Source organism: Amyelois transitella, chromosome 4 (genome assembly GCF_032362555.1).
Source record: "Amyelois transitella isolate CPQ chromosome 4, ilAmyTran1.1, whole genome shotgun sequence".
Lineage (NCBI taxonomy): Eukaryota > Metazoa > Arthropoda > Insecta > Lepidoptera > Pyralidae > Amyelois > Amyelois transitella.
In genome coordinates, this window is record NC_083507.1 from 9,767,327 (window position 1) to 9,793,738 (window position 26,412).

The 26,412-nt window shown below is 33.4% G+C and overlaps 1 protein-coding gene across 1 annotated transcript in view; it reads left to right on the top strand.

Annotated features, from left to right (window-relative positions):
* The window catches only part of LOC106140884 (uncharacterized), a 52,921-nt gene that overhangs the window by 11,061 nt on the left and 15,448 nt on the right, over positions 1-26,412 (top strand). Inside the window, exon 2 of the mRNA XM_060954552.1 lies at positions 155-347. The gene's annotated coding sequence lies outside the window, so the exon portion shown is untranslated. The remainder of the gene's footprint in view (positions 1-154; positions 348-26,412) is intronic.

Here is a 26,412-nt window from a genome sequence, read left to right on the forward strand (position 1 = left end):
TAAAAAAATGTGAAATAGATATTTTGTATTCCATCGCCATTCTCTACAATCTTCCTTATGTAATAATATCCTTGTAACTTAAACATGTATATGTTACTATTTCAACAAAAATAAAAAAAAAATGTTTATTAACTAACATTTATTCTTGTTGCAGATCCTGGTGCTATCGCTGACGTAATCGAAAAATGTAAAACGAACAAAACGACCGAGTTACTGTGTTTCCTTCGTAACTTTCGGCTGTGAAGTGGTTCTTGATTTCGAAAAAGCGGAAATATCGTGAAGTGTATCAATTTACATACTATTGGACTGATCGGGCAGAGTTCATTTTATTCGGCCGTATAGCCTTGGTAAGTTGATTTTAATTTAACCATATATTATTCACTATTTCGTCCGCATTCATCGGAGGTACTACATCGTAAAATTTATTTAAGACCTTATTTAAATTCCTGAATTTAATAATAAAATGTTCTTAACCTTTATCGTCAATAGCGAAGAAAAACACGCGGGGTTTTGGACCACCTATTGTCATACCCTTGAATGAAGAGATGATTTGACCGTGGTGACGGATATTTGGCTGTAAAGGTTACATTGACAGGCATTGAAACAAATAATAACCAATTATTTTTACTTTGACTGGACACAGAATAAATCACATTTCATATTTTTTGTTTATATTTAGCCTTCGATCCCTTAAATGAATTTTCAAAATCGTTTGGTTAACATAATCTTGAACCAGATCGCTTTTAAACACATAAATTTCCTTTGAAAAATTAATGCTATGTAATAAAATGCCAATGTTTCGAAGGTTTTTGACTTCTTTAGTTTCAGTTAGACTTGACACAGTTTGTCACTCAGAGCCTATTTGTATTACAAAACAAACAGAAGTAAAGAAACCTGATGAAGCAATAACTGCACAACGTTGGCATTTAAATACCTAATCGCTGAATGGACTAAACAAATATGACATAATGTATCGAGAGAGCGACCACTAAACCCACATAATCCTGTAGTAACTTTCAACCTGATTTGAATATTTTGTAAAGAAACATTGCTTTCCATTATTTCCTAAAGATATTATTCAAACTGATTTTTATATATTAAACTCCAATCAAACTTGAGACCTTAGTAGACTTTGTACCCGTATTTTTAAAAACCAAATACGCGACTTTAAGAGTCTAGAATTTATCAAATGTGCGTTGATAAAAGAAAAAGAAACATATAATTTTATTCAAAATAAATAAAATACTTTCTTAACCGCCTTCATTTAAACAAATTACAGAGTTACGTCACTAGCGCAATCAATTGATGCACGAAACGATTCGATTTGACAGACAATCGAATACATTGAGCTTCCCTAATTTCTATCATACATTACGGTTTCACTTTCTAGTCTATTTTATTGTGTTCTAGATAATGTGGTGCAATATCTTCTATTGAAGATGCTTTCTTTTTTTTCTATTAGGTCTGAAACGCGCAGTAAGACTAGGTATATTGAGTACAATATACAATAAGTAGCATAGAAAATACTTCAAGTATTATTATTTTCGTTTCTCAATCACATGTGATAATTATTATCGACCATATCCATATATCATCTCTATACCACAATTAATATATGGGTAAATATTTTTTTTACCAAGTAAAAAGTGTAAGATGATATCTACTCTTTTTTTCAAAAAAGTTGAAATCATCAATATGTTTGCTCTACAAGATAATCTCGTTGGTTTACTTATAGTAAGGTTTCTTCTCGGGTCATTAAATTTATTCGTACTATAAATAGATAAACATCTCAACAATACCTTAATCAGCTTAGGTAAGGTCGATCAACTTTCTTCTCATCGGCTTACAATTCAAGAACCAACTTTAAAAAATGGAGAGTCTCCTTATTAATAGTAAATTAAATCCATCCAAACGCGTACCTAAATTAATATAATTTATAGTACCTACATTAAATATTAATAGTACCGGATTAGTCAATAAAAAAAAATTAAGAAATGAATGAAGAAATATTTTATTTTTCCATAGAAAGACTTTAAAACTGTAAATGCATTTTGTTAAAAAAATTGTTTCACCTTTTCGATCAAGTATGAAATTTGTAGCATATAAGCATGAGATGAAGAACTTATTTCTTCAAATTTCCGCACTCCTATCTAAATATCTAAATGTTAATAAAAGGAATACAATACACATAATTTTAAAAACAAAACAGTCATCAAGTTTTATTTGATGTCGATACGCCAAACATATTTTGTTATTTATTAAAAAAATAATAATGCAATATTAATGAGACCCATTGGTGGATAACTGCTGTAGTATTCAAATTTAATTATGTCGACCTTGTATCGTATGTTGACATCAGTGATCATTTGAAACTAAATTCGTATAATTCATGAATCGTAATAACTAAGTTTATTCACCGTGAAGTTTCAGAAATAATTATTTAAAGTTATGCATACGGAACCATAATCCATTACGGCTTAAGGTTTGCCTACAAAGGTTGCGGAGTTCAGATGGGAGTCTCTTCATGTTAAACCTGCTTCACCCAATCCAGGCTCCATGTTCAAAGGCGTAACCCGGGCTCCTCTCCAATGTGGTGAGAATCTAACCGTAATATATAATAACTAGCGACCCGCCCCGGCTTCGCACGGGTGCAAAATTCGGAAAAAATTATACATAAAAACCTTCCTCTTGAATCACTCTACCTGTTACAAAAAACCGCATCAAAATCCGTTGCGTAATTTTAAAGATTTAAGCATACAGACAAACAGACTAAAATAGCGACTTTGTTTTATACTATGTAGTAATTTGTCTGATTTTATATGTGCTTTATACAGTACATTAAGTTCGACGGAACTACACCTAATCTAGGATCGTACCTATAAATGCTATAAGGCACCTCTCCAAAGAGATGAGTACGCCGGGACTAACTTACATATAATCGTAAATGCTAGACCATGGATCTATTTAGCAGGTAAAGTCAAAGAGCATGTTTATTCTCGTAACTTTTAATACACGTACTTTACTGTTCCATCACCATAACGCACAAAACAAATTTTTTTTTCCCTAATTACATGCAGACAGATAACAAAAACGGCGGAACTGAGAATCTTTTCCGTGATGTTTATGTTCAAAGGGTAATTATTGCTAATTTTGTTCACATTAAGGCTTTGTTCTAAATCGCCATTTTGTTTTCAATGTCTTAACTACGCACTGATGCTCTTGGACCTTCGGAACTACCACTGAATCGTGAGAGGATTGGCCACGGTAGAGCATTTGGATAAAAAATTAACTGATCAATTGCAATTATTCCATTTGAAATTAGGAAAATTTTAAATGTTTCTATTTTTAAACGTACAGAAATGTAAGACTATAAATACAATCTGATGAAGCTTCAAATGTTTTTAGCAAGACAATGACGTTGGTTTCTTTTACACTTTTTTTTGCTTAGACATGGTTAATGTCTATATGGGGCAACATCAGCAGTATGATGATATCGCATATGAGTCGATATACATACATATATAGAGAAACTCCCTCTCTCTAGTCGCTTCATTATTTTTTGGATTCGTGATCACTGGAATTTATAAAGCAATCTTTTTTAATGATTTCGATCTTAAGTAGCCGTTACCACGTTTTCACTTAGTAAGACCATCGTCTTGGTCTTTTTCCCTTGGTATTGGCAATTGACATTCAATATATCTGAAAACAATACATTGGGCCGCCTTTTCGCTCAATCGCGGCAAAATTGTCACGATTATGATACGAGTACAATGCCAGAGGCCGGAGGCATCCGTCTATTATCTTTGAATATCACGCTTTGATTATAAATCTGAAAACAAAACTGTGCCTCTTTCCGCTCAATCGCGCCAAAATTGTCACGATGATGGTACAATTCCGGAGGCCGGCCGCGGGCGCCCTTGCCCCATGCTCTCTCAAACAATCACCACACAATAGTCAAGGCCAGACAAACGTGACACTCCGCTGTTTTGCTGAAGCGAAGAATGCGTTCCCATGTCACGCGTGCGATTATGCCGCTAAGTATATTACGCAGAATTGTAATTAGTAGTACTAATTCACGGTGAGATATTTCTATAAATTTTGTAAGCAAACCTCTATATTCGGCCAATGGAATGAATAAATGAAAAACATAATAGACAATGTATCGATTTAGGTGATGCGTAAAAGGCGGCCTTATAACATAATATATCCTCCAGGCAACTTTTGGAGATATTTTAGAGAATGTTTTACCATGAACTGTCATCAGGGATGCGACAGGGCTTGTCATTCTCTGTTGAATCATGGTCATACAGGGTCAGGGAAGGCTCAAAGAAATGCCTACTATGAAAATGAGTAACAATATAATGACATTATATGCTAAACAAGTAACATACAGCAGAATAAACGCACTTCCATGGCGTGTTTTGAAAAAAGGACTTTGAAAAAAAAATAACAAATTTCAACAATCCAATTTAAAAAACATTTCAAAGATTACTTAATTGGTAGCTAAAGACACTTACACATTTTGTACTAACAAACAAGAAATTTTGAGATATCTTATCTTATTTAGTAGGATGGTTCATTAAAGCTTGTCGAAGTCACCACACGATGCCCTATTGAACTCAAAGGGCCGACCTTCACTTCTAATGTCAAGCAAGGGAGAATACCGTGGGATACTGTGAAAGTATGAATTCTCCAGTCGGAAAATTTTGCTTCTTTTCTCTAAATCCTTGCGTATCCTTCAAAACTCTGTTAACGGGTAGTTCAAACCGGCACAAACTTACAACCTTTATTTCACCCCAAGAGAAAGGCAATTTTTTAAATCCAATTATTGAATTATAAATTTTGACTAACCGCAAATTTAAAGCTATAATTTCATGTGTACAACATTAAAAATGACGCATTTTCATACCAACCTGCATCTCCCTATACAGGTAATGGAACTTTCAAAACTCCTATCTTAACGGACGTCTCCGAATTACAATCTACTTTCCTGCTAAATTTCATGTTTTTCGGCTCAGTAGTTTTCATGATCAGTGAGTTAGTCTTTTTCGTTTTTACATACGAATATGATATACATTCATTCTACATAGAAATTTGTTGAATTTCATCAAGAAATATCATTTGGCCGGGCGAGCCGAGGCATGGCGCGGTGGAAAGCACCGACCCACATACTAGAACCTGTTCGCTTTACATAATCCAGACTCTCGCCCACTTCTGAAATGCAGTCAGCATGCAGTTTCCCCAAACATTCCGTTGCGCAATTGTGAAAGGATATCGGAAAATCGAGAGCACGCTCAATTGACCAGTGTCATAATATCATTTACAGGTTTTGTTATGAAAACGACAATCGTACTCTTTTATTTTAAAGTTAAAGTATTATGTGCAAAATTAATCAATATCTTTGCTTTTTTGCTATACCAATTTCAACAATCTTTAGAATCTAAATAGAAAGTTATAAATATCGATAAAGCAAAAGAAGTGTGCAGGGATCTTGGCAAGTGTGTAAAACGTTATATTTGTCTATTTCTCCGTGAAATAAGCGTATCGGTATAAAATGTACGTACATATATACCAATCCTAGTCCCTGTTTCAGATCCCTTATATTTCTTTACAAAAATCATCGTTATTGTGTAAATCTAATTTACCTGTTTAGCTAATTCTATAGCTTAGCATTACGTCAGCGCATTAATCAAAAGATTTTATATAATTGTAGAAAAAAATAACTTCGCAACTTGCTTCAAATTCCTCGACATCTGAAAGTCCCTACAAAAACTGCGCGCTCCCTATATGGAGGTCTGCTTTTCCAGTCGATTGATAGCCGGCTGCTCGGCGCATTTGTACCAAGTTATTTAACACTAGTAGGTATTAAGTAAGTATATAAAAATAAAAATGGACTTTAGTGGGCAAAAATGCAAGCGAAGAGACATGAAGGTCGTAAAATGAAAACTGACCGAAATATCATAATCAGCTATTGGTTGCTGTGGTAGAGTAAAATAAATCCATAGCGTAGTTAGCGACTATAGCGCAGTGTAGGATAAATGTATCAAAATTGCTGGAAAAGTATAATGGAGGCCATTGGCCTGACCTAAAGAATCCTGATCTATAAAGCCAGCAAGCAGTTAACGTACTATCAAGAAGAAAGTACGAATTACAAAATCTAAGAATTGAAATTATCAAAGATGTAAGTCCAAATCCTGACCTTAATTGGATATTACGACATTAAGTATTAACACGTCAAACCATATTTCAATTATTTTATAACCTTACCATTCACATTCTGACTAATAAATTGGAGATAAGACGATCGTCCATTTGCAAATAATCACTGCCATTATGTAATTCATATTAAATTATGGCGCACATTACGCGTTCACCGCACGACCTACTGTTTATGTAAATTAACGCAACATTGTATTAATTGTTTTAAACATTAAAAGGGTCAACTTTATTAAATACACCTATGTCTAACCTTATATGGAACTTATAAACCCGGGTCCGTTTTTTGTAAAGGCGAACCTTCTTGGGACAGATACAAAGGACTTATTATACCATCACTTCTGTTAAAGCATATCACTCTTTCTCCTTTTTGCTCTCATCATATAAATAACTGAATGAAAAAGTTCGCATTAAATAGCTGTACCTATAAACGGTAAAAGAGTTTCAGAAAAACTTGTTAATGTTCACTTTCGCTGGCAAGTTAGTGCGACCATATTCGCATTTACGTATCCATAAATTGCTTGTACAGTGAACAGGACATCAACGTATACAAATTCATTGAAATTATTTTAAATTACCAAGACATAAAGATCTGTGCGTAAAGCAATGTGATAGTCACTATACATTCTTGTAGCAGCAATGATGGACGACGTAGAAACCACTCGAGAGAGACTAAATGACAATTAAATGTTTAGAAAATTGTACAGAGATTGCCAATATAATTACTTTGAATAACAATTCTCTTCTGCCTCTTAAAACTATTAAATTTATAGACAGCCACCTGTCTATAAAGCTTGAAGCACCTGTCTCATTCTATTTACATGGGTGGTGCAATTATTTTTTTTTTTTATTTAAAAGCTGTACCATTTTATATAATCAACTTTTTTTACGAGTAATGTGGATAACTATTATAGTTTGCTGGAACCAATATATCTCTACAAGCTTTGTATATTGTTATCAGATGCATCAAATCAGTCTTTTCTTATTTAACTCGCCAGATAAAAGGTATGTAAGTTTAAGAACACAGTAGGCAGATCCTGGATGAAACTCAACTTGAAAAGGCTGACCTAGATAATACCAAATAATTTGGAATTAATATCTAGACAATCTCCTTCACTAGTGTTTATGATGTTATAGTTAAACAACGTAACCCAGATAAAAGTCTCTATAAATTTATATTGCTAAGCTGCAATTACTATAAGCATGCGAAAGGACGTACAACATATTCTCCAGTTTTACATAATGCAGCAGATGAACAGATCACGACGCGGAGCCTCAATCAAAAATAAAGAGGGTATAGAAAGGTTACATTATCTCATATGTCTAAATAATTATAGTAGCGTAGCAACTCACAATACGGTTTTGCAAGTAAGAAAACAATTCTCTATTCAACTCCCAGGATCAATCTAGCTGAGCGTCGGTGGTCGAATCGGTAATGTGCCTGGTTATAATGCGTGTCGCGCATAAAGGTACAGGTCCGAATCCCCCTCGGCCATGTACTAATGACTATTTTCGAAGTTAATTACATTAGTTTAAATACTAACCGATGCTCTTACGGTAAGGAAAACATCGTGAGGAAACCTGCACATTCAGGGAACTGGATGTGTAACAATGATCGATCCAATACGGTTTAGGTTCCCCTGCAAAGGTTGCGCAGGTCAGACGGGAGTCGCTTCGTGTAAAAACCTGACTCACCCAATCCAGGGTCTATGATCAAAGGCATACCCCGGGCTCCTCTCCAGAGTTGTGAGGATACAAATTGTAATAAGGCCAGGAGGAAGGAAGGCCTGAATAATAATGATGGAATATCAAAACGAACACGTGGTATCATTCTGTAACCTCCATATTTACCGGCCACGACCTGTCTTCTTGTTTGCGATTTCACTGACGTTATTTTGCATCACATCTTCAGCGGATAGTGAAACTTGCTAAATGCAAGTACACGATGCCAGCACTTGTTTACGCCACTATCGCGTGACTATGAAGTTTTCACATAAAAAATATGTTTCTTATTTCTGACACGTCTGGCGACACTCCCTCCAGGTACAGTTTTTACTTCTTTGCCTATAGGAACCTACATACCGTACGTAGTTGGTATACCAACAGTTCGTTCCCTGCCAAAGAGCTGCAAAAGTGAATCAAGGAAAAGGCTAATAAACAGACTAGTTCTACCGAAACTTCCTCAAACAGCTCTATATTTGAAAAGCTGTTATGTGATGTGCATCAAAGTATTCAATGCCCTTCCGGCGGATATCAAACGTCTCCCAATAAAGAAATTTGACATAAAAATTAAAGAATGGCTAATAGAAAGATGTTTTTATAATGTAAAAGAATTTTTGGAAAGACGCAACCTATAGACATTACTAGTATTATAAAAAAATATATATTTTATTATTATTGTTATGGACCTAGTATCTGGAATTTTGACATTATTGACATGATTTTATAATATTGACACTTATTCTAGCACAAATTAATAAGAAATTATAATCTGTAATATATTTAATATTTGCATGCTATATTTAAGCAGAACATGTATTAGGACTACAATTTACTGTGACATCTTTTATAACCATGTTTTAAGCAAATAAATGAATTGAATTGAATTGAATTGAAACTTAGGATTCTTCTTTGAGGCGATGGGCTAGCAACATGTCACTATTTTAATCTCAATTCTATCATTAAGCTACGAGTATATAACTGAACCTGGCCTTCCAGTCTTTTCGAGTTTGTTGGCTACACGGTATGGGATAAATACATGATTACTTACATGTATCTTTTTCATTTTCGGTTAACACAGAGCCTCGGCCAGGTCTAAACAATACACCATCTACAAATTGGTACCACTCGAAGACACTATGAGATTATTTACAAATGTGTATAGAAAGTATCGTTACATAACCCGTGTGAATGCACAAAAGCTGTTATACAATCAATTTGTCTGATTGATTGATTGGTCGAGCTTGTTGGACTACTTGTTTGTTTTGTTGCAAATCACCGAGCCTAATGTGTCTCATATTTTATTAATTATTCGGTATTATTCTCGTTTTGTGACGTGCCTTGTGGTTCCCGGCACCAATAAAAAAATGAATAGGACCACTCCATCTCTTTCCCTTTCAATTAATTTTTTTATAGTGCCTTTGATGGGATCTCGTTCCCATGGATGCCGTAAAAGGCGACTAAGGGATAGGCTTATAAACTTGGGATTCTTCTTTTAGGCGATGGGCAAGCAACCTGTCACTATTTGAATCGCAATTCTATCTAATTCCCGCAAGGGTTATAGACGTGATTATATGTATGTATGTAACATATTCGTATTGACCGTTATAAAAAGTTGGGACCTACAACTAAATTTGAGATTCTTATTTTAATTTCCCTTTAAATGAATTCAACCTATAGTCTAATTTATATACGAGCACTTAAAAAAATACCACCCACTTGACCGATTAGAGAGCAGTCAATAAAATCTGAGTAGCTTTCAAAATCAATAAAGTATTATATGAATGTACTTTCATTCGATTACTTAACGATGTCTAATCGATTAATTCTTCGGCAGGTGTATGAGCCTATACAATATTATGTTGGTTGAGTATTGAATATGCTATTAAGTAAATATGCTAATGAAAATGAGAATATAATCTTCTCTTCTTGCTTGCTTAGGTGTGCAGTTTTTGGTGTTCAGTATAGAAATCTATGATAATTGATTTAAACATTCGTATTTAAACACTAAGTAGTCATTAAAAGAAGAATCTGTTTTGTTCTGAGAGGTTTTAATTTCATACTATTTTTATTTCTTTTTAATGGTTTTTTTAAGGTTCTTAATTATATTTAATTTTATTATTTAAATTCTATTTGTTTTTGTTCTTTGATTTCTGTGTGTTCCTGGTTGCACCCTCAACATAAGTGTTTCGGGGCCCAGGGGTCCTTAAAATTGTTCTTTGATTATTCGTCCGAAATAAAAAAATATATATATTTTACCCCGTTTAATATAAAACGAAATTCCATAACACAACTTCATTATAAGCTAGCGAAGCAACGTTTAGAAAAAGAGTAAAAATTTAATGCTTCCATTCGTACTTTTCAATAGAATAATTTTAGACAAGACAAGACATAACTACTTAAGTGCAAAATAAAACTCTTTGTCTTCTCGGATCAGACGTGCGAAGAGGATTACTTGAAAGTTCGTTGAACTCCAGTTAGCTTGTATTGGAAGATGAAATCTCGCTTACTTCAGATTACGAGATTCGTCGATAATAGAACAATCTACTTTTTGTTCGGTCGAAAATAGACTTTCATAGAAAAAAAACAAAAGCTTTTAGACACGGAAATATAATAAAGTGGCGCCAAATAGATTTACGGTAACGACGATATAATGTATATATTTTTTAATTTTTAGTTAAAAATCTATTAAAAACAACTTTGCAAGTACTCGCGGCTTCAAAAGACATCAACGCATGATTCAATTTCAAACTTTCTATTATAAAATCAATTTTTGCTTTAATTTTTATTTCTATAAAAATGATTCAGCATCCAAAATCTAATAACCGAAAAAACTATTCCTGACTATTTTCTCTCACGACTTATATATACGATACAATATACTTTCGGGACGAGGAATCTGCTTTCTTTATCCACTTTGTCCAGTCTGCAACATCACATTCACATGAAGTACCAATGACTTTTATTATTTTTAAAGTAAGTGCATACCTATTTTAAAAATAATAAAAGTCAAAGATCAACTAAAAATTGAGCAACACATGAACAGGTGTCTCAATATTTCTACAAATGCTTCTCGGTACACAAATTTCTCTATTCATCGCGTACCACTATTTCAAGCAGTTAATTTTCTGAATTACTCCGTAAGCTTTCAAATAATGGTTAATGATAGCTTATTTATGATCTAAGACCGGATAAACTATACCATTAGCGGTGTTGAAGGTTGTATAGTTGCGTACGAGGCTGCCAAATTGTTGGTATCTATTTTCGAGACAGGAAAGTGAAAAAATAATTGAGTACTAATTATTATACTCGTGGTTTATTGTGCGATGAAATAACGGCGGTATTACATAGGTATGTGTTCAGTTAAATAAACTTTTAATTGAATTACTTAGTCCTTGGTATTGTTATTTGTATATTTTTTTTTATTTTTTTATACTAATTGTACTTACATTATTTATTTCTTGTTTCCAGGTAAGGAACATTTAATAAAGGAAATGGAATTTCGTAAGTATATATAAATGATCGGTATATTATCTCTTTATGAAAATTTTCAAGTATATTTATCAACGTGGTAGTTAAATACCTTATTTTGTTTACCTACACACGCCTCTTTAAACAACAAAACGATTCTAGAATAAGCCTTACCCAAGCCCATTAAAAATTTACACAGTCCTTATCACACTAACATTTGACATGAACTATGAACGGAACTCAGGATAATGATAATTACTAAACTAATTGACATGCCTACATACATAGGCGACTCTTACGACGCTGTCAGAATCCGGAGCGCCTTGGGCGTCGTCTCACGGCCGTCTACCTCCCACGTATCACTCTCAATTTCTAAACATATGTAATCTGTTATTATGTATATTCTCTGAATTATTTCTATATATGTATACTCTCCTTTATATAAAGTGGATAAAAAAATATTTAAAGACACACAAACATATATATTGATAAGGTTCCGTCAAGATTGAAAACATTACTTCGTCTTGAAATATTTAGAATTTGTTTGGAACAAATTAAATTGCTTTCTTTCATTTTTTTTTCTTTAATTAGACTTTTTTTAATCTCGGTTCTATCATTAAGCCAAATAGCTGAACGTGGCCATTCAGTCTTTTCAAGACTGTTGGCTCTGTCTACCCCGCAAGGGATATAGACGTGACCATATGTATGTATGTATGTAATTAGACTTTTTAAGTAGGTAATATAAATAAAACTTGCTTAATTATCTGAGTGACTCAATTGCATAAACTTTATTAGTACAGCTGTGTGTACTTTTTCATGTCATAGGGTAAACAATTACGGCTAAGTTTCATAGTTTTTCATATTCCTCGAAATATTTTTTTACAATTTTAACATGCCATCTGTTCATAAAAAATAGACATTGAACAATTGATACTTTATGAATCAGTTATGTATTTTGACTGTTAATACTCTCATGAAAAGAATTGTACATCTGTTTTGTCGTAGCGTATTCCCGATTTGTTTTTCAACAGTTGGCAAATCTATTAGGAATTCAAATATCTGTTTTTATTGATTGCTCCTTCTTTGAAAACATATGTAGCAGTAACCTTTTTTGGGAAAATATATTATCTATGAAAAATATCCTTTTTTGTTAACAAACCTTTATCCGGAAGCAGGCTATTCTCGCTTATAATCAGTAGAAATACGAACTAACTGACTCAAGGCTTACTAAATGATTACAATTTGCGAATTTCAATTGACGTAATTCTAAACTATAGATAAACCTGATGAACAGTGAAGAATCACGTACAATACTTCCGACGAGCGGCGGGAAGTAACGGTGAGACCAACGCACGTGCGCACGCGGCGCTTTTTGTAACTCGACTTTGTGAATGTGCAAAATATGCGAGGTTGCAGAGTTATCATTTTATTCTATCTATGTGAGAACACATAAAACGTCTTTATTTCTTCCGGAGTAGACAGAGCCGAATATCATAATATTTAGCTGCTAGATGGATACTTAGTTCTACTTTTCCACCTGATTATTTAATCCTTGGATTATATTCTGCCTTAAACTACAAAAAAACATTCAAAAGCAAAATATGCTAAATCAGATGATTGATGATATATGATGATACTTTTCTCTGGTATTATTTAATATAATATTTTCATTACCATAGTTTCATTATTTTACAAAAGTAACTATATACGAGTATACTTATGAAATTTTACACCCTAGATCGAGAGGCCTCAAAAGTTAAAAAAAAAACAAATCAATTTAACAACATTTTCCATACACACCTCTGACGGTCAATCCATCTGGTCATTGTCAAATATCATGCACGCCCATAGCCCTTCATCAAAGGGCACAGTCATCTGAAACGGAAGTGATTGCATTTTGCAACTCGGTAACCGCCGGCTGAAGGTTAGTATCGATTCATAATCGATAGTATCGATTATGACTATGTGGCATTTCCTTATGCAATACGCTCTTGTTTCAATCAATCGTTTTTTTTTTCGATAGGTAGTGCTATAATGGAGTTGAAAGTAACTGTTTACAGTAACTGGTTTTAGTAATCTTGATGGTTGTGTGAATAGAAACTGGAAAAAGAAACAGATATAGGTAATTTATTTCTACCTCTAGTAAGGTATTAAAAACTAAAATAATTATATAAACAGCTTATAAGCCGAGTGATTTCCGGCATTAAGAATAGAACCACTACGTATCTTTCCCATGGATATCGAAAAAGGTGACAAAGAAATAAGCTTATAATGTAAAGCATAAAAAAAATTTATGATAGTCAAATAATTAGCCAATATAAAACAAACATAATTAACTCACCTCAGCCTTTATCTAATTACATGCAAGAATGTTCGGAATATCACGATAACGTGATCCACATTAATCGATTTAAATCTCTACCACCTTCGGGATAATCGATTCAATTGTGTGGAGTGGCGACATCGGCAGGAGGCGTGACTTGCTCCGCGCCCAAATTCTTTGTCACTGACGACAAGCTATTGTCGACTAGTGTAACGCCCTTACTTTGTTCTTACACTTATCAGAAATTGAGTGTTATTACATACATATAATCACGTCTATATCCCTTGCGGCGTAAACACAGATAACAGTCTTGAAAAGACTGAAAGGCCAAGTTCAGCTGTTTGGCTCAATGATAGAATTGAGATTCGAAAAGTAACAGGTTGCTAGCCCATGGCCTTAAAGATGAATCCCGTTTATGAGACTATCCCTTAGTCGCCTTTTACAACATTCATGGGAAAGAGATGGAGTGGTCCTATTCTTTTTTTTATTGGTGCCGGGAACCACACGGCATAGTGTAACTAGCTTTTGTAAGTTGTAACTGCGTGTGTGATGCTGGTACTTTAGAACAGGTCCTGTTCATCTCAAGGCGAAGAAAAAATATAATGCGTGCCAGCTGTTTGATTGACTTTCCGTGCATTGATAATATTAGTTTGGATTATACATCTATATATTTTAAGTCTATAAACTTGCTGAAACTTTTGACAGCAGACAATAAATAGAAACTAGTCACAATGTCAGTCTGTCACGACTGTTAGCTCTCGTTTTCATTAGTCGATGGCCTTGCACTGCACAGGCATTACAACGAGACGACATTCGTTTAACCGACTTCAAAAAGTTAGTTCTAGATGCAACACATTCTGACTTTCTTTATCTTTAGGTTTATATAAAAGGCAGTAGCAAGCTCACTGAACTTAGCTACATGCCATAAAGTGAACCCAATTACTCGGCATTGTTACTGCGAAAATAGGTTTAAATTTAACAAAATGGCCATTAGTTCGAAACTCACTCCCACGCACCTAGTTCGTTTACCCCTACACTACATTAGTCACTTCTTGGCCACTGACCATACGATAGCAGTTACCGCCTAAAACTTCAGACGAACCGTTAACCAACCATAATAATCAATCATTCGATGACCATTTTTGTGAGTCAATCTTTTCGCATTTTTGCTGTCTTACTTTTTCTTCACAATTGCAGGTAAAATAATTACTAATTAAGCAAAACATGTATAGATCTACAGTATTATAAACTAGTCTTTCATTACAGTTTGATTTAAGGACTAGGGTTCCCCGATAAACACGCTTAAAGGGCTCTTCAATGTGGATACAAACGGCCTAGTTTTCCCAAAAATACTTCTTACTTTAAGATCTCAAGATGTATTTCACATAGAACAGATCTTTATGCACATAAACGTTCTTCATTGCTTTCTTATTCCACTTCTTATGTTAGGCCGGCACTTTTTCCAAAAACTGTCCGTAAGCAAAAGGTTAATATCAGTGTCATACATAATGGTTGACAATTGTGCTATACATTTGTATTTTTGCAATGAAGTTTAAATAAATAAATTTATGCTTCACAACTATATACTCGTATTGATACATTTAATATTGACAAATTGTACTTAACTCGTAAGAATTGCTAAGATGTCGGATTCTTCTTATAGGGCTGTAGGTACGCAAGTGCGTGCAGTAGTACGTAGTAGTACTACCTGTAAGTACAGGTAGTACTACTACACCTGATATGTAGATAGGTATTTGGTACACATTGTGGCGACATTCCGTATAAACGCAATTGCAACCTTACTCAACTGATTTGTTTGCAGCCTGCGAGCCATTCCTGACGTAATGCGGCGGAATGCTGTTGTTGGTTCAAATCCAATAATTTCACAAATTGACACTTTATAAACGGTTAGATTGTATGTTATTAAGTGCTATGTTAAACGCTCTACAGTGTCTAGGCCAGATGTCTTGTAGTGCAGGCGATGAGATTAAATCATATCTGTATTGCTTCTTGAGAGAAAGAAACAAAATGCAACAAACAAGATCGATATTCCTATCAGATTTAATATCAAATCAAATTTAACAAGAAAGGATAATACATGAAATATTATGAGAGTAGGGAGTATTAAGATTTTCTTTATAACGCAATAGGCTGATCCGAAAATAAAAAAAAAAAACCATACGTCGACATAGTGATCACAACTACTGAGTGGACATCAAAATGCCGGTCAGGCGGCCATAAAATTTAACTAAGAGAGGCACCGACAAATAATCCTATTCTAACTTCCCGTTACATTTCATTACCTCTATAAAAACCCAAAGAGATCTTGAAACTTCTAATTTATCAAAACAAAAGAATGCCGCATCACAATCACTGGTTATTGCTTTCAATTATTATTACTCTAATGCCTATATTTTGCACTTATGGGATGCACATTAGTATAAGTATCTTTGAATGTTTAACAGAGATATTTTGACAAAGGCTGGAGAAAGCCACTTATTCTCTATTGGAAAATAAAAACTGTCAATAATAGCTACATATGTATGTCAGGGCAGGGGTCATTAACAATAGCGTTTTGAGTTTACTTTTATGTTGTTGTATCTCCAATTTTGTTTGAGCTTGTCAACGATTTCAAAAGACGACCTCCGTGGCGTATTGGTCATTAAGCGAATTCTTTTTCGCGGTGTTTGGCTCGATTCTTGAATTAATATTGACTATGCTTTTGGATATCAGATCTTACGCATATACGCCACGAAGCTAATCTGTGTATTGCTACTTTTTAAATACAAAAAATAAATACATTATTAATATCACCCCTACAGTCCATTCAGGAAATTCTTAAGATTTCTGAATGGCAAATGAAAGCATTCAAGGCTGCCTTTGCCTTCTCTTGGCCGACTCGAGTTATATTGAGTCACGTTATGAATACTTTGTAACTTAAAAGCACAAAGTAAAGAAAACACAGAGTTTTCACTTCGATGCAAGTAAAAAAAAATATTCTAAGATAGTGAAAGAAAAAATGAATGAATGAAAAAATTTACATTATATTTTTATTTGGGTTTATTCGCGAGACCTTAATTACCTAATCTATGATTTTAGGTGTCATTATAATAATATCTTTCGGTGAGAACGGACGCCAGGAAGATAATGTTGACAATATACTTCGCAAGAATCCATACTAATATTATAAATGTTATGGTGTGTTTATCCGTCTTTTACGTCAAAACCACAGCCGGTCTTCATGAAATTTTGCGTAAAAACTTATATCGTTAGTTAGTTACGATAGCTAGTATTTACATATTACATACATATATAAAATCTCAAGCCTTTTGGTGTTTTCTCTTAGTATTGCATTTTGTCCGTGTGGGCACGATTACAAGATTTGACTTTATCATCACACAATGCACGGCATTAGGGCAAGGTCTACATTAAGTTTATCTCATTAACTCCCCAATACACGTATAAATATAATACATGTATGTATGCGTTGCATGCTCAAACAATAAGTTCGTTTTTATTGACTAGGTTTTGCCCGGATCTTTGCTTCCGTGAGGTATTTAAGACCTTTAATAAGGATCCCACGTAACCTTACAGATGATGATGATTCGTCATCATTACTATTTGAATTTTGGATGACTAATTTTAAACAACATCTTCTATGCGTTCCGGCTTTAAATAGATAGTCATGTTGAATGATTTTTTTTTGTAAGAACATGATTATATAATGCAGTGTTATTTTATCAAGGCTTTAATACAATTTTTTTGAAATATTTTTCACGTTTTATTCAAAAATGAACAGTAATTAACTTTAGTCTTCGTCGTTAGTCGATTTTTAGTTAAGTATTCTATAATCACACAGATTGTAGATTAGTTTTAGAACTATAAATAATAAGTCATGCCGTTATTACCAGCAGATAATAAAGTCTAACCCGTTACTTCAAATATTCATCTAATTTTTTAACCTCCAACAGATTTTTGCGTTATCATATCAAGAAAATCGAGGCAATGTCGCTAGTTTGCGTAACACGAGTTATTCAACTTGTGAGTAATTAAATCAAAACACAATAAACATGACAAAGTATTATTTCGAGTTCAGTGGGGGCGCCGTGGGTTTGAACAGTGATCCAAAGAACAATTGAGATTGTAGTCCCACGCGCCATGCAATAGAACCTGAGAAAACCACGTGATGAATTGTTATAATTATAGATTTAATCAAATTTTATTAAATTCAGTATGTTTATATTAATTGTGATGTCGTATTTATATGTTGGCATTATTGCTGCGCAGTTAAGAGGAACTGAACTTAACTGGAACTGTACCATGGTAGTGGTGTCAACGAACGTCTTTTTCTCGTAACGATCGTAAATTAAGTCACTTAAAAAAGGGAAAAAAGCCTAATTGAACATAATTCAAACTGGATTAAAACAGTGTTGGAGATCAGACAGGAGTCGCTTCGTGAATAAACTAAGAAGTATATGTTCAATTGTGTACAGGGCCCAACCAGGACAAACATCTGGTGGATCTTACTGAAGTTTTTTAATTAGTCATATATAATGAAATTGACTCCCTTATACAAATCTTAGTTCTATTAGATTTGTAGAATAAAATGTGTATATTTCTGTACAATTATACACAAGGTTTTAAAATAACCAGTCACCAACATATTTATCAAATATAACGTTGTGATAGTTTGTTTTTTTTTTAATAAGTATATATTTATAAAAGTATAAATTTAGAAGTCACATGCTCGAACACGAAATCCGGATGGCAAAAAGTATAAAAATTGAGGAAGTTAGAGTGACCTCTGTCGGGTGTAGCCTTTCACTGCAGCTCGGTATACAATGAACAAATGCTCCTTATAATAGTGAAACAGTGCAACGAAAGTTTCTCAATTATGATGATAAAAAGACGCTGAAAAAAATATATAATTTATTTACACAAATTGAATATAAATACTTATAATAAATAATCAATAATATTAAGATCTACAAATAAAATTATTTACTTAAATATAATTATTAATATTTGACATTTTTGAAAACATAGGTACGGTACAGATAAAATCATAAGTTTCTACCATGAACGCACTCCAAAATGACCGGGTCTTCATGGGCCCATGAACATTCTTATGTACCAACGTAAGAATAAAAATCATTAATTGTAGGCACTACAATAAATTTCAGTAGCACAAATAAACGTTGTTGATAAGAATTGCTAGTGCAATACAGCGCGGGAATTAATTAATAAAATAATTAATAAAACCCGGCAGAGTGGACCAAATTTAAATAGTTTTTTTTTTTAATTTTAAAGGTTATTCTTTTTAAGATTAAAACCATCCTCATTTATTTTATTCTGCATAAGTATTTAAAACATATATTTATAAGCAGCAGAGGATGAGACCGAAAACTTGCAAAAATTAGAAAGAATATTGCTTTTGAACGGTCATTAAAAGTCAATGGCTTTACTCGTCATATTATTCTCTGCCAGCCTAAGCACGGGATCGAGGCATGATATTTTGTTTGCATGTATATACTAAACTTTTGGATAAGCTTCCAACATTAGCTCTATAAATATTTACTTGCGACAAAAAAAGTGGTAAAACATGTTGCGTCCGAGTCCAATCAAAACAAAGGTGACATCATTGATTAGATTGTATTGCATTTCGTTTCGTCTTTGTTCGTAATTTAAATCTAATTAAAGAGAGAACACTGAAATTTTCGTAAAAATGATAGTACCTATTCTACCAGACAATTGCAAATTGAAGTTCTTTCTAAATAGTTTTTTTTTTCATATATTTCTTTTTAATAATCACCGACTAACGTATCGAGAATTAATAGTCAATTTATTCATTTTCGGAATTAGTACCATTTCGAAATTATTTACTGTCAATATTCTGCAAGACATTCAAATAAGAAATTTCCAACGCGTAAACCGAACCAAGGCAAGCTCCACGTATTTTCCGATTTCGCTGTCAATGCCACACGTTTAAAAAAACACTTTTAGAATCAATGACTTGAATAACAACTGCATCACGCGACAGTCTTTCCTGATCTTCTGAATCACGAACAAGTCGAAGGATGAACATGCCATCTGCCTTGAGGCGAGGATAGCAGGATGTCAGCAATATAACAGGTTTATAATGCAAAATTATCTATGGCCAGTGTATAATATTAAGTAAGTAAGTAATAATGTTATTAATGAGACGTAATTTTATCCACAGTAATGATAATAATTAAAGATTTGTATTTTTGTATATTTTTAACGAATAAACTCAAAAAGTGCTCAACCGATTTTGCAATTGATTTTGACGAAATTTGGCACAGAGATAGAAAACACCTTCAGGAGTAACATTGTTTATTCTCTAAATTAACGTAAGCAGAAAAGCTAGTGATTATTAAAATAAGTTGAAAATATAATTAAAGAGGCATTTAAAGTTCTCAATTTATTATTGGAGCCAAAATAAACAAAACGTACACATTAAGCCCACAAGACCTCAACCAACAGTCACGTAAAATGTATAAAATTATATTAAAAGAGCAAACATAAAAGGATACTTACTTAAAAGCAATCGAATTGTGGATCACGTGCTATCAAGGCCAAAGTGGACGCGTTAGCATCAGTTTCTACAACTGGTCATACAAATCAGTTAAAATTTAAATTCAGACATCATGAATGCAATAAACATTCAATTCTGTCAATAATTTGGCTGAACAGTTTGATAGTAGTTGATTGGACTAGAGATGGGGATAGATATTTTTGTATACCACTTTTTTCAAGAACAGTTGGTCTACTGTTCTTACTCAAAAATACTTTATGATTGATGACTAAACATCAATTTGTAACTATAATCCGAAATTAATAAATGACGAATTCATATTTCTACCATTAATATAGATATTTCTACCCTTGCCGTAGGTACTTACCTAAAGACTTGCAAGCACACATTGCAGTCACGGTGCTATATTAGGTAATTCCAATCATGTCTGCCGTTGCGCCACGAACAAGAATCTGCATACAATCGCATCGGTACGATTTAGTTCCAGTTCCAACCGAATGGGTACGACGAAGGCTCCTTTCGGTATCACGTAGATTACTATTTTTGTTCAGTCTTATTGTAACGGTTTTAAATATTTATTCCTAAATGTATCCCTTTTTCAGATTCTCATTATTATCACTTTGAGCTGCGTTCTATGAGTTTTTTTATATTAATTTAATAAAGTTCTTGGTTCTCTTTCTTCGATTGATTCGATTGAGATAATCTTGAGAATTTGGCAATAAACAAAATGTCTTAGATTTCATGCTAGTCTGGTACGTAGCGGAGAATGCCTATGAACTTGGGATTAATCTTTTAGGCAATGGGGTAGCAAGTTGCTACTAGCAACCTGTCACTATTTCAATCTCAATTCCATCTTAAGGACTTCAATACCAAATTATTTTAAAATTTTACATGAGTTAATGGCTGCTATTTGACTGTCACTGACCCACAACACAACGACCATGGTCATTACCACAAAATGATTTATAAAAACACAACATAATTACCGCAAAATCTGCGAGTTCAAAAAAATATGTTTTGTCTAATTATTATTGCGAAGCATAATTACGGAAGTGTGTTTTTATGAAGATCGACGAAATTGCATTTCAAGTATTCTACACTAATAATACTCCCTAATTATTGCATTAAAACAAATAAACTAGCCTCCCTTAAACACACACATTTATGGAATCCTTGAGGCGTCTGCATATCTTACCATAGATACAATGTATGTAAGTTAAGTTTCTCTGCAAAAGAAAGGTCAGACGGGATAGAATTCAGGATTGTGTTTATGATGAACGATGACCTTCAGAAAATATCTATTTAAATCACTCATAGACATAATCAAAAGTGTGATATCTATATACAAATTGAATAATTTCACGTAAAGAAGTATATTGAAACTACTTCGACCAAAAAACTAAATAACTTACACTAATCGTTTCTCAACCTAGACATTTAATTACTCACTTCAGACTTATTTATTGACCTTAACCAATTAGATGTTAAGGCAATCTTAAAATTAAATCTTTAAAGGCTTGAAGGTTATTTGTTCAGGTATTACGATAGTTTATCCATTGTAAATCTAGACTTCACAGAAACATTGCGTGAAAAAGCCTTAGCCTACATTTGATGTCAATAATTCAAAGTAATGATGAAAGTATGATGATGATGGACATAAAAAGATTCTTCACATCTGAAAAAATTTACCTATGAATTGCAATGGCAAATATCATATCATGCATCCTTTAACCAGGAAGCAAGGCGACTCACCAAGAAACCAGTACCAAATGCAAATCCCTTGCGCTTTCTACAGCATGTGACATGAGTTGCAACTTGCAACTATTTGTTTGTTACGAAACTGAAATTATGATGCTTGTTTTCATGTCCAATAAAATGGCTTTAACTCGCAGCTACGTTAAATTAAAATTCCCATTCTTCCCGTTGCTGTGACAATTGTCAAAAATAGTTAGGTAAAGTAATAGCTTACATGCGTGAGAATAGACTTTTATTCTACTAAGTTATTTTACTACTATTTGTTATCCAACCCCATTTTTTTTTATATAATAAAGACACACATTTTCTATTGTTTAATTATTTGTACATATTGATGTAGCAAAGAAATACATCGTGGAAACACTGACTGCATATTGGAATCATGCGCACTTCGATATTCCATTTAAGTGTAGTCATTCATGAAATAACACTAACAGGGTGATGTTTTTCACACCAACGTACGTATTAACCAATCAATGCATGACATTTTAAGAATATGTGGAACATTAATTAATAAAAAACATTATTTTTCTCCTTTAAAGCTTATGATCACATAATAAATTGATTCATATATCACCTGTTTATCCCTTACGGGGTAGACAGACGCCAATTGTTTACCCCAGTTCAACCACTATATTAACTAACCACTATAAAACTACTATATTTTTGCACTTCGTTAATATTAATCACATAATAATATGTCAGTTGCTATATTATGCTTATTTTAAACTTATTAAAGATTTTTAAGAACCGAAGAACACATTCATCTGGATGGCTCTTAGAGTATTTACTTGAGAAGTAGTTTATTTCAAACGTATAGCTTGACAGGCTGCTATTAAGACTCTTCATAAAATCCCAAGATATACTTTTGCATTCTTAGCCAAATATTGCTCAGTGTTATTCTTGTCTAATTTCTTGTCTAATTATTACGGGCATTTGATTTGACTTGACACACACAATGAACTTGACTGTACTAAGTAGTTGTAATGACGTGCAAGAGAAGGTTTATATACCTATATAAATTTTTAAATTTAGTAACTTTCATCACATTATTAACCTAAGAATAAAAAATATTATTGCTCATCGAAGCAAGGTCAGATCAAACTTTTGGCATACCAGGGTGTCAGGATTAAATAAACTCTCATTAAAAGGCAATGATTAACGATGGCATTTACAAAACTCTTGCTTGTCTAAGCATGCAATATTCAATACCTACTATCTATTGCAACTGCAGATAGGTAAATAAAATAGTTTATATATAACGGTACATGTTTAATATTAAACAAAACGAACATCCTGTGTACATGACAAGTATGACAATAATATTATTGTTTACCGATTGTTTTCTTTGTCGCATGAAAGTGACTCGAATCGCTGGACGACGTGGTCGTCGATATCATTTGCGGATTCAAAAACAATTCTAAACTGTATTCCTTTTTCAAAAAATAACCGTTATGACGTGAGTGATAGAACAAAATGCCTGTAAGGGGTAATTTGGTAAAGGTACAGAGGTACAAGAAGAAGCCTCGGACCCCAAGATCGGCGCATGCGCGCCATTATTACTCCAGGTCTTTGGTATTAGATTCTGGACATAATTTTATAGATGCCAAAACGATAAGGTGAGATTTAAAACACTAAATCTTAATAACACTTCGATAGTTCCTTTTTGGTTCGAGGAGTTAAAGTGTGGAATGAACTGCCTGCGTACATATATTCCGCGACAAGTACTGTCCGCGAACATTCAAAAGTATATAGTAATATAAGTATAGAATCAGTGGATATCTCTTGGATAGACATGTAATATCTTCGTCTTCGTCGTCACTTACCATCAAGTGAGATGGAAGACAAATGCCTAATCCAATACTGAATAAAATAAAATAATAAAAGTACACGACTGTAAAGTTAAGACTTTACACATTCCGGTTTGTATTCCAGTTTAGTTAAGCTTTCAGAGTGATATTTATGACTTGATCTTAGTAAGAAAAGAGTGAATCATTTTAACCTACCTGCAACCTGTAACCATACAGCCGCCATACTATCTCCAATCTCCATCTACTAATGAATTTGTTTTTCTCCTTTTTTAACCATATTTATACCTACTTTATTATCTATTTGTCTGTGACGCCTAGAACTTAACTGCTGGAGCAATGTTTTTTCTAATTGCTTCTACATTTTCTGAACATTCCTAGCATGGGACAAAAGTTAGTTTTTAAAAATCTGATTTGTAATCCTACTAATCCTACTGCTATTATAAAGGCGAAAGTTTGTATGGATGTTTGTTACTCTTTCACGCAAAAACGACTGAACCGATTACCATGAAATTTGGTATGTAGGTAGCTGAAGACCCAGAATAACACATAGGCTACTTTTTATCCCAGAGTTCCCGCGGGATTGATAGGGTTTCCATGCGGACGAAGTCCCGGGCGGCCTCTAGTATTATAAATGTGAAAGTTTGTGAGTATGGATGTCATTATGGATGTTTGTTACTCTTTCACGCAAAAAATACTGAATCGATTACGATGAAATTTGGTATGTAGGAAGCTGAAGACCCAGAATAACATATAGGCTTTTTTTATCCCGGAGTTCCCGCGGGTTTCCATGCGGACGAAGTCGCGGGCGGCCTCTAGTAACATATATTTTTATTTTTGCGGGTTATTTATAAACTGAGGCCGGACATGTTTTAAAGTTCATAATTCACATTGACAGAGGTCGAAACCTTCCGAATGCAATAACTATGTATTAATACTAGTTTTCACTGTGATCTGTCCTTAATCCCAATAAAGTATGGCCAGCAAGGTGAGCCGCCTTTTACTTATTGTAGCTTAGCATTATGAAATACTCGTGTGTTAGTAACAAATATGTGTTTTTAATCATTATTTTTATTAAACAAAACGTTTTAACCGTTCTTATTTTAAATCACTGTTCGGATATATAGTCTTCTGCCTGCCTAAAGAGGCGACAACAACTCAAGCTTATATAAGTTTTAAATTTTCAAATTTTAATGCTTCAGTTGAGACTTCAATGATTGAAATTACAATGAAGTATTTCGTTCCGCCGCTTCTATACTTGCGCTTTAGCACCGGTAATAGTACTTTCATTATACTTAAGTATAAGTTATCTTTGCCGTCAATAAGTGATACCGTCGTCAATATTTTATAATATTGAAAAATAAAGAAACTTAAACTGAAATGGAAGACCTGTTGGAAACTATTTTACGAAGTGAGAGGTATCGAAATGAATGCTAATACATCCTGAATGTCCGGGATGTGTACTTACATCTCCTAGATTGTATTCTTTTTAGCGATAGCATCTTAACAATATATTAACAGTGATTCACAGCAAAGTTATTTGCCAACATCACATTGTTAATTTGTTATTCAAAACAGTCGCAAACGATAATGACTGAGTTATGTTTTACTACGTTGACACGTTAACCTTTGATGGTATATTCAGCAATATTATTTACTGTTCAATAATATATCTTTACAATAAAGGATTAATTAAAAATAAAGATCAGAAAGGTACATCAATTTCCTTAAGATTAAGCAAAGTCAAAGATGGCGGCGGCATTTTAAAGCTTTTCTCTTCGTCACAAAAATTTACAAAATTTTAGATGCCATTATTGCGCCTATAATCTCCATGACGCGAGTGATGAGTGAAGATGAAATCAAAAGGATAATGATGTGTTGGTATCGTAACTAGTGGAAACTTATAGTCTACTCGAATGGGAAACAAGCACGACATGGGATTGTTCTGTTTTGTACAGAAGACAGTAGCTACATAGTCAAGTTTTTGCTTAACGTCCTGTTTAACTTGAAGAACTTATTTTATTGCTATCTGTCCGTGTTCGTAACCTGTTATTATATTTCTTGGTTGACTGTACTGTTTGTACGAGGTTTGGTTTGTTCATACCATCTTGAATTCTTCGGAATGTTGCAATAATGTCTAAAGAGGCTCGGTTGTTCCAAATTAAACTTTGGTATTCATGTTGTGTCTTAATTAGTGCCTTATTAGCAAACTGGCCTTTGATGTTGGTACTATTTTGTTATTTACCAAGCAAATGAATAAAATGGTTATTTTTAACAGCCTCTGTGGCTCAGCAGTGAGCCTGTTAAACATAATTTTCGGATTCGAATCCCGGCCAAGACATAATGAAACTAACTTTATCTGAATGGCTTAGGTCTGTTCTGATTGTATAACATTATTTCTTTTTTATTTAAACTTAATGCACGTTAAATGTGCAACAAGTTAGTAATATTATATACTTAATCATGTTTATTTATATTTCCCGATTAGTACAGTTTATTTTTTTACTGTTTATAGTATCGCATCGTTTGGTTTACTGTAGGTATATTTTGGTAATGAGTAACAT